Genomic DNA, 13,722 nt, shown 5'->3' on the forward strand with positions numbered 1-13,722 from the left:
AAAAGAAAGTCCGCACTTGTAATTTTTTTAAAAGCTGCAAATTTAAGCTAAATTTAATGTAACTGTTTAAACAACCAATGCCTCATTTAATTTGCCTTTTATTCCTCTATAATTTTACCTGTTCATATTTGACTTTTAGTTGAAATATTCTAGTGTTCACGTCAATTTAAAAAAAAATAACTTCAAATTGAGGAGGCAAAAAGAAAGTCCGCAGCAACAAATTCACTTAAAACCAGCTTAAATGATCGCCCCTAAATCAGTTTCAAATATCCATAAACAGGCAACAAAGCATCTCTAATCGCAATTTTTGTTGTTTCAGATTATACAATGTAACATTTAGTCCATATGCAACGACATTCTCTTAGTGATCGTCAGGAGCTCATTAATCTCCACCTTTCTGGTTTATCCAATCGAGAAATCGACCGCACATTGAAATGTGATGAGAAAACGGTACGAAAGACTGTGCAAATGCACCAAAACACCGGCAGTGTTCGTGATGCCCCTTAACCTGGTCCTACTAGAGTTACTTCTAACAGGGAAGACAATGCTAATGGTCCAGGGCCTATAGTTCGATTGCAAGGTCGAATTAATTCGACCAAGTACATTAATATGTTAACCGAGCATTTTCTACCCTACTTTTTTCGGAATTTGAATGATAATCCTATCTTCATGCAGAATAATTCTTCCATTTAATCAACTGGCAATGTCAAGAGGTTCCTGGTAGAGTATGATATTCCGTGTTTGGATTGGCCTACAAAATCTCAAGACCTTAATCCCATCGAGCAACAGCTACGCAATGATAACATTTCAAATTTGGAAGAACTTTGGACAAAAATTAAAGAAACGTGGGATGCCTTTTCCCCGGAGTATTGCTGCAGTCTAATTCAAGGAATTCCCAAAAGATTGCAGGCTATCAAATTACAGAAGAGCTATGCTACTAAATATTAACTAGTTCACTGTGTTCCTGCTGTATTTGTGTTGTATTAATGTCCTCAAGTTACACTTAAATAACAATTTTCATGTCCGGACTTTCTTTTTGCCTCTTCAATTTGAAGGTATTTTTTAAAATTGACTTGAACGCTAGAATATTTTAATTAAAAGTCAAATATGAACAGGTAAAATTATAGAAGAATAAAAGGCGACTCAAATGAGGTATAGTTAGTTTAAACAGTTACATAAAATTTAGCTTAAATTTGCATTTTATTAAATAAATTACAAATGCGGACTTTCTTTTTGCCGCCTGTATATTTCATTCGGACAAAACACTAAGAAACAGGGCCTAATTAGAGTTAGGGCCCGTTATTTATGGGTCACCCTGTGTATATATATATATATATATATATATATATATATATATATATATATATATATAATACACACACACAAATTCCTAAATACGCATATATATTGTAATTCTTGATTTTGGTGAGGAGTACTCAATGTTTTAGAATGCATATATATATATATATATATATATATATATATATATATATACAGAGAGAGAGAGAGAGAGAGAGAGAGAGAGAGAGAGATACAATAGAATAGAGATACAGTATAACCACGTTGGCATATGAGTTCTGACTAGATCATCGAACTTAAACGTCTTTGAGCCTGGCCAGTATCAGAACCTGACAATTGCCGAATATCAAACGCTGTATGTGGGAGTAAAAAATACAATCCTTTATCTAGTGCTTCTGTATAAACTTAATTAACACACGTGCTGATAACGGGATAATCAGCTTGTTAACTGGAGTTCTGTTTTTATTCATGTGGTGAAGCTTTTCGGAGAGAATATGATATCGTTCGTTTTATATATAGTATACTATTTTTTTATATATAGTATACTTTTTTCTTAACAACTATTGCATTCCTCATAAAAGAATTAAAATATCTTTCAATTCGTATTATTTGGATTATTCTACCTACTGTTCCCATCTTCAGTGTTATTCACAAAACGTTTCGGCCGATCGATTTCATGCGTCTGTTGATGTACTTGGGAATCTTTCTTTCGAACTCAGAAATCTACACGAAATTTTGAACGGAACCCTTTTATTTAATTCACAGAGGTAGTACGCTTTCGTTCCGTCATCCGTGACTGGGTAGAAGTTCTAATTAATTTGTAATTGTATTTTAGTGTCCTCTGCCCTGTAGATTTGACCTTCAACCCCCAGAAGAGTGTAACTTACAATTGAATTTTACCAAATACTTTATCCACTTCGCCACGTGTCTTTGCGAACATCAAAACTACCAATGTTTTAATTCGTTTTTATTTGTTGTCTGGCAAATATTATATAAATGTCATTTTTTTTTTTGTTTTTTAATTGATAGGTTGAGAGAACGGATCCTTATCGACATGTTGGATGGGAAGATTAAAGGATATTGTTCGTCACTCTCTCGGAATTTATCAGCAAATCTTAAAAAAGCCTGGAATTACCGATAATTTTTAGAGATATTTGGGGTATCTCGCCACAGATTAACTCGTAAGTATCTTTTTTTAATTTATTTTCAACGCGCCAACTGATGACACTCGGGATCTGCAAGCAGATAGTAAACTCGAGTTGTTTTGTTTTTCCATCAAAAGTTTCACTTTTAATACAGGCAAATATGCATTTTCATGGGGTACTTGAAACCTAATTGAACCGGAGTATTTTAAGTGTTGTACTTTATTTTATGCATATTGTTATTTTTTCCAAGGCCAGAAGGTCACTCGAGGATAAGGGTTAGTTAATGTAAGGTGACAATGTAGTAATCGTTTATGGTGTAAATTGAGTAGAATTTGATTATTTATGGAGACGCCTTAACAAGAGCTTGTTGTTTAAAGGCTACTGCGTTGTATTCATCCGGGAAGCAGGCCAGCGGAACAGAAGTCATTGGAAGGAAGCTTTGTTCATGGAATCTGCGTTTAGATTTAGGCACGGATAGAGAGTGGGGAAATCGTTTATAGTGGTTGTAGCTAGTTTAGTGTTTATTGTGATAGTGAGAGTCATTTTTGTTGTAAAGCAATCCGTTTTATTGCAATTTTCTATTTCTTGTCTCAAAGCAGTCATTCGTTTTCTGTTATTTTCTGGGGCAAAGTAATTCTCTCTCTCTCTCTCTCTCTCTCTCTCTCTCTCTCTCTCTCTCTCCTCCACTTGTAGCCTCTCGCTCACGCCCTTGAATGTCACTGAGCAGATTATTTTTGCTGAGGTGGTTGACCACTTCTCTGATTATCACAGATTTGAATTAGACGAAAGATTCGGTTTCTAATTCATTCTCTCGTCCTTGAACTTCTTTCAACTCATCTCGTTTACGTCATCTTGTTTCCTCATCTCTCTCATTAACCATTTATCTTGCTTCTCTTAATTGACCTCGTGTACTTCTCTTTGTTGTTTCATCGTTTGTTTTATTTGTTCGTAGTATTGCTTGCGTTTCTTGAATTTCTTCTTGTAATGAATTTTACAGCCTTGCGGCATGTCTAGTTCTGTCAGCTTTATGTTGGGTTGCTCTTTCTAAATTTGTTAACCTTGCTCTCCTTTCTCTTTGACGTATTCTGCTGAGCTCCAGACGCCTCTCTCTGTGTAAAGCGCTTGTATTAGAGCAACTTTCAGCAACTCTTAATCTATTAGCTTCCAATCTTGCTAATCTTTCCTCCTAAGTTTCGTTTCTATTTCGTTTGGTAGCATATCTAGTGCGTATCTGAAAGGTGAAAGTATTTTTTTTTAAATTTTTCAAAAAGAATTATCTGCATCTCAAGAAAAAAAGGACCCATAATGATCCATTACATTGTTTTTGGCAATGTTATTTTGGAAGGCCAAAGTTAAGAGATACAGTGCAATAAATTCTGGCCTACTTCAGGGACAACTATCATGCCAAGTTTCATAAAGATTGGTTGAGGGTCTAATGATGGAGGAGAGTTATCTGATTCAAATTCACAAAGAAGTTGGCTGGCGCCATGATAGAGCCCCCCACTCCCGGAATAATGGCGAACTCCAACTTGGTGTGCACCGTCCCTATAAAGAGTCGCACCAAGTATGACCTTAACCTTTAACCTTGACATTGAAAAATGGCGTGCCCCATCCCTTATTCGGGGACCATCATCATATCAGGTTTGTCCATGATCGGTCCTGTGGTGTGCACTATAGAAGAGAATATATACATAGGCAATGACCTTAACCTTTGACCTTAATCTTGGAAAATAGTGTGCATTATCACTAGGTGGAAGCCATCGTCATGCCAGGTTTCGTCATGATCGGTCCGGTGGTGTGAGCTGTAGAAGAGTTATACACACAGACACACACACACGAACGCGACTACTATATATATATATATATATATATATTACTGATTTTAAAAAAAATTTTAATGACTTAAGTGCCATCAGCTCGAATCGAAACCAAAACATTTATCGCTCCAGCCACGTTCTCTACTGTTTTAGCTAACACAAGAAAAAAAAAACAGATAAAATATTAATCGACTTCGAACTATGATTGAATTTGCGCATGCGTAAACTAATAAAAATATGCCGGCAAGTTAAAATAAACATTTTGCATTTCAACTTACGGATATATTTCTGTACGCGTTATTCATTCATCCAAACAAATATTTTATTCGTTATAAACTATTTTTGGTGTATCATTAATATTCCCTATTAATTTCAGTGTCATGCGACAGTAGTTTACGAGTTTATTAGTTAAACACATACAAGTACATCTACTGTTTTATATAGAGAGATTTTCAATATATATTCGTCCCTTTTTCATTTAATTTCATATTAATGCCCATGCGTTGGTTTTAATAGCAAAACAAAACCCCCAGTCTGCTTTTGATCGCGTGAAGTCTTTCAAAAACAGTTTCATTATATAAATCAATCATCGCTCTCCCTCGACCCAGGACTGCACCATAATAAACAACGTCTCTCACAGCATAGTCAGAGAACTCTCCCTCGACACTAGCGCACAAGTATATGTATTTGGTGATTTTAATGTTAATCACAAAAACTGGCTTGGATTCTCTAATTACACAGATTCAGCGAGCTGACAACACATAGCTTCTCTATATCTCACTCCCTATCACAAATGGTTACGTTTCCAACCCGTTTCCCTGACCAGCAAGAAAAACAGGCATCACTTCTAGATCTGTTTCTGACCACAGTTCCCGATGATTGTATAACAAATGCTGACAGCCCACTCGGGAACGCTGATCATGCAGTGATAATGGTAGAAATCGCCCTAAACTCTAGACCAAAAACTGAAGAGCCAGTACTCAAAACAACAAGATATTATAAAAAGGCTGACTGGGAAGCTATCAAATATCTTATCAGAGATGCCCCATGTTGAAATATTTTTTCTCTTCCTTCTGAACAGTGCGCAAATGAGACCACTGAATGGTTCAAAACGGCAATTGAAGCATATGTTCCTATGCAGAAATTTTATAGCAAGCACCACTCTCCCCAATGGTTTACTTCGACTTGCGCAACTGCCATTGCTCAAAGGCAGCATGCATACCGAAAATTTAACCGACATAAGTTCAGACATTTAACAGACAGAAGTATATAGAAGCTAGAAGTAACGTTAAGAAAAAAAATAGCGACAGCTAAGAGAGAATTTACTGAAACCACTAAAAAACGCATCGAAGCTCAAAAATTAGGAACTCGAGACTTCTGGAAAATCTACAACAGTGTAGTAAATAATGGGCAATAAACAATTCCCCCGCTAACCAACAATCAGAAGGTTGTTTGCTCGGCAACCGACAAGTCTAACATGCTTGCCAGTCGGTTTGCCTAAAACTCCACACTGGACCCTTCCAACCAACCCCTTACCTGACTTTCCTTTGCGGACAGACGCCACGCTAGACGATCTGAAAATCACCCCTTGCTCAGGTGCATGCCATCATAAAAACCTTGACACTTCAAAAGCATGTGGACCCGATCTCATCCCAGCTGTGCTAAAAAAGATTGCTCAGCCGAAGTAGCTCCAGTCCTCTCCAAACTCTACAACAAATGCCTTAATGAATCTTGCTTTCCGGGCTGTTGGAAAACTGCTTCTGTGGTACCAGTATTCAAGAATTCTGGTGAAAGAACTGACCCATCAAATTATCGCCCCATTAGCCTCCTCCAACTTTTAGCAAAAATATTTGAGACCATAATTGACCATGCTCTTGTCCATCACCTTACAGACGCTAAACTTCTGACTGACAAACAATATGGCTTTAGACAAGCCCGTTTCACAACAGACATAGTCACTGTAATCTCTGAACGCATATACCATTCACTGGACAAAGCGGGGGAGGACAGAGCGGTAGCTCTATATATATCTAAAACTTTTGACAGGGTATGGCACAAGGGTCTCCTCAGGAAAATAAGATCATACGGTATCACTGGTAGAATACTTAACATAATTAAATCCTTCTTAGATAAGAGAAAAATCCAGGTTGTCCTCGACGGTCGTACATCTAAACAATATGATATAAATGCTGGAGTACCTCAGGGGTCTATCCTTCGACCTCTATTGTTCCTAATATTCATAAATGACCTCCCCGACAAAATTGCCTCTGAGATGAGTATATATGCTGATGACACCACCCTCTATAACAGGCACGACAGGAAAACTAATGAACACATATCTAAAGAAATGGCAAAAACACTAGAGGATGACCCCCAATTTGTAGTGGAATGGGGACAAAAATGGATGGTCACATTCAATGTTGCCAAGACTAAACTGGTTTCCTTCAATGAAAACAAGAAACCTTCTCTGCCACCCATAGCAATGGCCAGTGACTCTTTATCTGAGAGTACATCTTTCAAACTCCTCGGCCTAACGTTCACAGGAAACATGAGTTGGAACAATTACATTGAAAGCATTGCCAGGGCTGCTGTGAAGAAGGTAGGCTCTCTCTACCATGCTAGAAAATTACTAACACCCGAAAGTATCCTTTACCTCTATAAGGCCACCATTCGCCCATGTATGGAGTATTGCTGTCAAATTTGGGCTGGTGCATCTGCTACTAGTCTCTTGCTCCATGGCAAGGTTCAAAAGAGAGTCGCCAATCTGATAGGCCCTAAATTGGCATCTAAGCTTCACCCTCTGTCCCATCGACGAAATGTTGCATCCCTCTGCCTGTTCTACAAGTATTTTAATGGTGAACTGCAGACACTTGTGTGCCCACGACGTAGACACCCTCAAGAAACCCGACAGCTAAATCCCACCCCTACACAGTAGAGATCCCTAGATGTAAAAGATCTTTCTACTCCAGTAGTATCTTCCCCAGAACCGCTAGACTCTGGAATTCCATACCAGGTCCCTGCTTCCCCAACTGTACTGACATGCAGAAGTTCAAGTGTAATGTGAACCGACATCTTGCTGCGCAAATCCCTACATAGTACCCCAGTAGTTGCTGCCCCTGATAGTAGCCCCCTACATCAAATTGGCAATTTGCCTTGTTTGGGGTGAAAATGTAATAAAAAAATTTTTTTTAATTGTTTTCAACTGACAACTTTTGATGGCTTTGTATTTTATTTAGCTTTATAACATTAGAAAAAGTTCATATTCAGTTTTGAAGTGATTGGTTAATATTATAAGGAAGAAATCGAAAACAAATTCAATGTTTGAGGCTGCAAATGACACTTCTCATTATCTTTTCTTTGTTGCCATTTTGAATCCTTTTTCTGCCATGTTTTTCTTAGTTTATTTGATTATACTAAAATAGAAACAAAAATAACAGGATCAATCGTTTATGTTTTTTTGTTTTTTTTGTTTTTTTTTACAAACTGGAGGATAAGGGTTAATAAGCGTACAGTGGTCAATGGGACAATATCATAGTAATCGTTAATAGTGGAAATTTGGTAAATTGGATTACTTAAGGGGAACGGCTCATTAAGAACTTGTTTATGTTGGACTTGAAGATGACCATATTATAGTCAGCTGGAAAGCATGCAAAAGGAAGCGAGTTCCGCGGATGTGCAGTTCTAAGAAAGAATCTTTGTTTATGAAATGTACGTTTTGATTTAGGCACAGATAAAGAGTGAGGGGAATTATTGATAGTGTTTTCAGCTAGACGGGTGTTTCTCCTGAAAGTTTGGAGAGGGGGGACCATAGATTGGAGCTCAGACGAGCACTTGCTATGAAAATAACGATAAAACAGAGACAGACTCGCGACGTCTCTTCTGGAGAAAGAGGTTGCAGGGAAGAGAAAAGGGATCCCCCCTAGGCTACGAAGTCTATTTTGAACTCTGTCAAGAAAGGATAAGGTCTTTCTAGCAGCTCCTGCCCAGATGTGGCAACACTACCCCATCCTTGGACTTACCTGGTTCTTATATAGGTAGAGAATTGCATCAGCAGTGAGATATCTACTGGATCGATAGAAGAATCCCACTATTTTCCCAGCGACCTTGACAACATATTTGATGTACGTGTTCCATTTAAGATCAGGAGTAAAAGTCAAGCACAGGAGCTTGCCTCCTCAAGCTGAAAGCCATCCATTTCAATTGATGCCGGATGGGGTACAGAACGTTGATGATGTAAAGACAGATGTTTGGTTTTAGATGCATTAAGAATAACCAGCCACTTTCCTCATTGTACCACATGCTCAAGATCAGAGGAGAGAGAATCAGAGAGAACGTGGTCGTCACCGGTCTTTGATGTACTACCATAGATGGTAGTGCCGTCAGCAAAAATGTCTACGAATGATGTAAGGATGTGATTTGGAAGATCATTAATGTAGATTAGGAAGAGAGTTGGGCCCAGGATGGAGCCCTGAGGGACGCCAGCATTAATAGTATAAGATTCTGATTTCTGCCCATCAACTACTACTCTTATGAACCTATCAGAAAGAAATTATTTAATAGAGAAGACATTTCCAGCTATACCGTAGCTAGAGATCTTGTGAAGTAGACCTTTTGGCCTTTGATATGTCAAGAGCAACAGCCATAGAAAGAAAGCCTCCGTCAAGAGATTCGCTAATTCTAGGAGATATAACCGTAAGTACATCTGCTGCCGATCTAGCAGAATGGAAACCATATTGCATGTCACTAAGAAGTTTATTTTTGCTGAGGTGTTCGACTACTTCTCTATTTTACACGGATTCCAACAACTTACTCACGACACACAGGAGGATTATTAGTCTGTACTGAAAGGGAGATGACCGATCACATGTATTCTTACACACAGGGCATACTAACGAGGTTTTCCAGGGTGTTGAGAAGCAATTCCCCTTAAGACAACGCTTAAACAGCTCTGTAAGTATGGAGGCTAGTTCTGGTTGAATGCCGTCAGGGCCAGTTTTGATTAGTTTGGCAACTTCACGCACAGGTATTTGTATATCGCATAGAATATTTTCTGATACAGGAGGAAATACTGGGGGTTGGCGGCCTTGGTCGCATAGAGTAGAATTAGCTACAAAGTTTTTGGCAAAAAGTTTGGCTTTGTCTGATACTGACGAGATTACCTCGTGTCCATTGATGATAGTTGGGATGGAGCACACGTTTCTGTTCAGGATTCTGTTTGCTATTTACCAAAACTGATAGGACCCAAGCCGCTGCTCAGCTAGTTTAGACTTGACGGACTGAGCATACAGCTCTCTTGCATTCTTTATTACTCTTTTACAGTGGCTGCTGGCAGTCCTGAAAGCCGCTTTAGTCTCAGTACATCTATTAGGTTGGAAGCCATGGAAAAAGTGATCTCTGCGCGCAATGGCAGCAGCACATTCTGCAGAGAACCACGGTTGGCTGTTAGGTTTTTGCTGAAATTTGTTGAGAGTATGAATCGGTCTATACCTACAATTAACCATTCTGTCAGGTCTGATACTATAGAGGGCACATCCTTTTTAAACATGGAATGCAGAGGTAGATCTGATATAAGTGGACGGAAGCTATCCCAGTCAGCCGTAGTGTATCGATATACTGTACGATGGAGATATACGTATGAGGACTTACTACATTTCGTTTTTATCTTAACTGATACAACGGAGTGGTCAGAAGATCCCAGTGGAGACAGACCGGAAGATGAGCATAGCTCAGGGCAAGTTGTGGAAAAACGGTCTAGGAGACTTGCATACTGACCGTCAGTATCGGGCACACGGGTGGGTTTATGAACAATGTGTTGTTCAGTAGTTGTTACTTTGTAATAGATTCTTAATATTAATCAATTACCAATTGATTGTGTGATGTTAGATAATTTTGTTTTATAATTGATTTAATAGTGGTAGATTGTTAATACAACTGGCAATATCACCTCCTTATTTTATGTTCCATAGCGGTTACTTTTTAATTCATGCAACCACGTATAATTGTTAATTGTGTGATGTTAAGTACCTAGTGCTTCATAATTTATTTAATTTAATAATAATTAACTTGATAATTTAATATTATTGGCACTCACAATTGCTTATGTAATGATCAGTAGATGTAGGTTTATATTTCATTGACTCAATAGCTGCGTCTGCCCGGCCCCGCGTTGCCCTGGCTGAGTCTGCTTGACGCAAGTATTAGATTGATTTGTATCACATACATACACGCACACACACACGTACACGCCCACACGCGCGCACACACACACATTCGCGCGCCCACATACAAACACATTCGCACACACACGCCAACGGACATACACACACACCCACAAGCACACGCACGCACACACATACACGCACATACACGGACACGAACACACACATATGATCAAAGGCACACACAAAAAAACACACGCACGCACATGCACACACACACACGCACACGCACACACACAAGATACACAGAACACACACGCATGCATACAAACGCACAAACACACGCACACACTTTGCAAATAGTCAGGAATAGACAGTTTAAAGGCTTCAAAATCACACATCAGTAGATTTTGAAGTGTATGAACTGTCAATTTCTGGTTATGTTTAAATGTTAGAGTCAAGCAATATAGGTCACTGTGTAAGTTTTCGGCAAAATCTGAGCCTCGGCTGTATTATTTGCTAAATCTGTTTTAGTGTTCTATTAAGCATAAAAAGAAAGAATGTCAATCAAATAGTCAGAAATAGACCGACTGTATTAATCGCTTATTCAGTTTTATATATTTTTTTATTTAGCATAACTAAAGAATGTTAGTAAAGGGTACAAAAGTAAGATAAATAAATGAGGCAAGCAATATAGATCATTCTGGGTCTCGGCTATATTATTCGCTTAATCTGTTTTATTTTTTTTATTATTTAGCGAAACTGAAGAAAGAATGATTTAAATTGTACAAAAAAAACGAAATGTATGTCACTGTGTAAGTTTTCGGCAAAATTCGGGTCTCGGCTATATTATTATTCGCTTAATCCGTTGTACTTTTCATTTAGCGCAAAAAGAATGCCAGTCAAATATTCAGGAATAGATAGTTTAAAGGCTTCCAAAGCATACATAAGTAGATTTTTGCAATAAATTAACGATCAATTTCTGGTTCGTCAAAATGCCGGGTCTCGGCAATATCAATCGTTTAATCCGTTCTATTTTTCTTATTTCGCGTAACTAAAGAAAGAATAATAAAAAAAATCGTACTTAAAAAAAAAGAAAGATTTATATAGCTTATAAAAAACAATGAAACAATTGATTATTTTTAGCATGTGCCGTTGTGTTGGAAAATAGTATTTAATAATTGACGCCATGTTTGAAAATTTCTGAAGCGTTCGTTTTTGCAATAATATTTAGATTCTGGAATGAACGAATTGTCAGCTGTCAGCCAATGAGATTTGGCGGAATATGCGAAGGTAGCATTTATTCATTTTGAAGTTGGAAGTGGAAAGATCATGGTATGTCTATGAGTATAGGATCCACTTCATAATGTTGCAATCCCAGATTTGCCCAAAGTGCAGAATTCCTCCCGGTGATAAGTGGGAGTGGTAGGAGCATTTGTTAATTAGAGGGGGAAAATAGGAATTACTTATTTGTGATTGTGATGCTGTTGCTCCTAGGACGTAATGTAGGATTTTATTATAACGACTAAATGTTTCTAAAATGTCGTTCTAAAGTTACATAAGATAGTGACTAATACTCTAGACACAATAAATTTGTATGTGGCATCTGTTGCTACAAGCCTACAGTCCAGAGGGGAATTTCTGCAATCAAAATATTATATATAGGAGATAATAGAGTGTTTATATTATTTGAACTATTAATTGCTTGTGCCTTTATAATTTACTTGCACGCTGTCCACCGTTTTTCGTTTTTAACATAGCTTTAATATAACATTTTAATTCAGGCCGATTTCGTATTATTATACAGCCAATTTTCTATTGGAATTATTAATTTATTGTGTGATGTTTGATAGCTGTTATTTTATAATTTATTTAAGCATAATTGATTGTTAATATCATTGGCACTATCATTTGCTTATGTGATGTTCGGCATCTATGGCTTTGTATTTCATTTAAATATAATAGATTATTACTGTCATTGGAATCAATAATTAATTGTGTGATGTTCAGTAGTTATTGCTTTATAATTTATTTAAGGAGGCTAAATTGTTGATAGTATTTGGTAATCAGTTATTGTATAATGTTTGATAGTGGTTATTTTGTAATTTATTTAAGAGTGGTCCAAGTGATTTAATAATGTCAGAAACAAAATCGTTGAACACACCAAATAACATAGCAACTTCGGAATGCTTGAAGCGATGTAGTTAAATATACATCTACTATCGTTGAGCTTACACAACATTAACATAACTCATTCACAATGCTTGGAAAGGCATAGCGAAATGTACATCCACACACGTTAAACTCACGCTCAGCGATGGACTTTCAAAGAAAATGATACACATTGGCAATTAATAAAAGGGAATATTCAATGCATATTGTTTTGTTATTCATACATTTCTATATTCTTTGTGTTGTAACCTTTTTTAAACTTATTTTCTTATTCTTTTCCAGAACTCAAATATTATCGCATTTATCCCTTACTAACTGTTCAGCCCGGCTTTTCTCGGGCTTCATGTATTGTTAAGAATTTTATGTGCATGTGTACATATATATGAAAAAGTTTAACTCATGTTCAAGTAACCTACATCTAAAATTTCCAGTGTTTGGACCTAAAATTGGCAGAGGAGTTTGGTAGAGTCTGCAAAGGTCAACGCTTTCAACTTTGACCTCTTGGCAGCCACATTTTCGCCCCTAAAACTGAATCAAAAAGCTTGCTGCATGTCCGAATACCTTTTATATAAAAATTTATATGTTTAGACCCAAAATTGGCTGAATAGTTAGCTAGAGACCGAAAAGGTAAAATCTTTTGAATTTTGACCCCTTGGTAGCCAAATTTTCGGCCAAGAACCGATTGAAAAACTTGCCCTATGTCTGAATACACTTTAAAAGTTTAGATCAAAATTGTCTTAGTAATTTGGTAGAGATCGCAGAGGTCAATTTTTTTAAACTTTGACCCCATTTTTGACCCCTCAATATTTATTGTTTGGGGCTCAAATCGAATTAAAATCTTTGATCCATGTCCAAGTAATCTAAGTGTTTAGACACAAATTGTCGGACGAGTTTGGTAGAGTTTTCAAAGGTCAAACCGTTGAACTTTGATCTCTTGACAGCGAAATTTCTGACCGAAAACCGATTAAAAAAATTTCCCAAATCTCAATACCCGTTATGTGAAAACATCGAGAATGTAGGCTGAAAATTGACAGGGTAGTTTCGTAAGAAAATATACACACAGATACACACACTCTCATACACACACAGATAGACACTTTCACTTTTATAGATATATAGATTACGGGGTGA

General features: G+C 37.3%; 1 protein-coding gene across 1 annotated transcript in view; it reads left to right on the forward strand.

The window, feature by feature from the left end:
• LOC145268037 (uncharacterized) overlaps nucleotides 1-13,722 on the forward strand; it is an 844,587-nt gene that overhangs the window by 484,360 nt on the left and 346,505 nt on the right. Inside the window, exon 3 of the mRNA XM_080123346.1 lies at nucleotides 2,329-2,480. The gene's annotated coding sequence lies outside the window, so the exon portion shown is untranslated. The remainder of the gene's footprint in view (nucleotides 1-2,328; nucleotides 2,481-13,722) is intronic.

This window comes from Euprymna scolopes, chromosome 4 (assembly GCF_053919585.1).
Source record: "Euprymna scolopes isolate OS-2025 chromosome 4, ASM5391958v1, whole genome shotgun sequence".
Lineage (NCBI taxonomy): Eukaryota > Metazoa > Mollusca > Cephalopoda > Sepiida > Sepiolidae > Euprymna > Euprymna scolopes.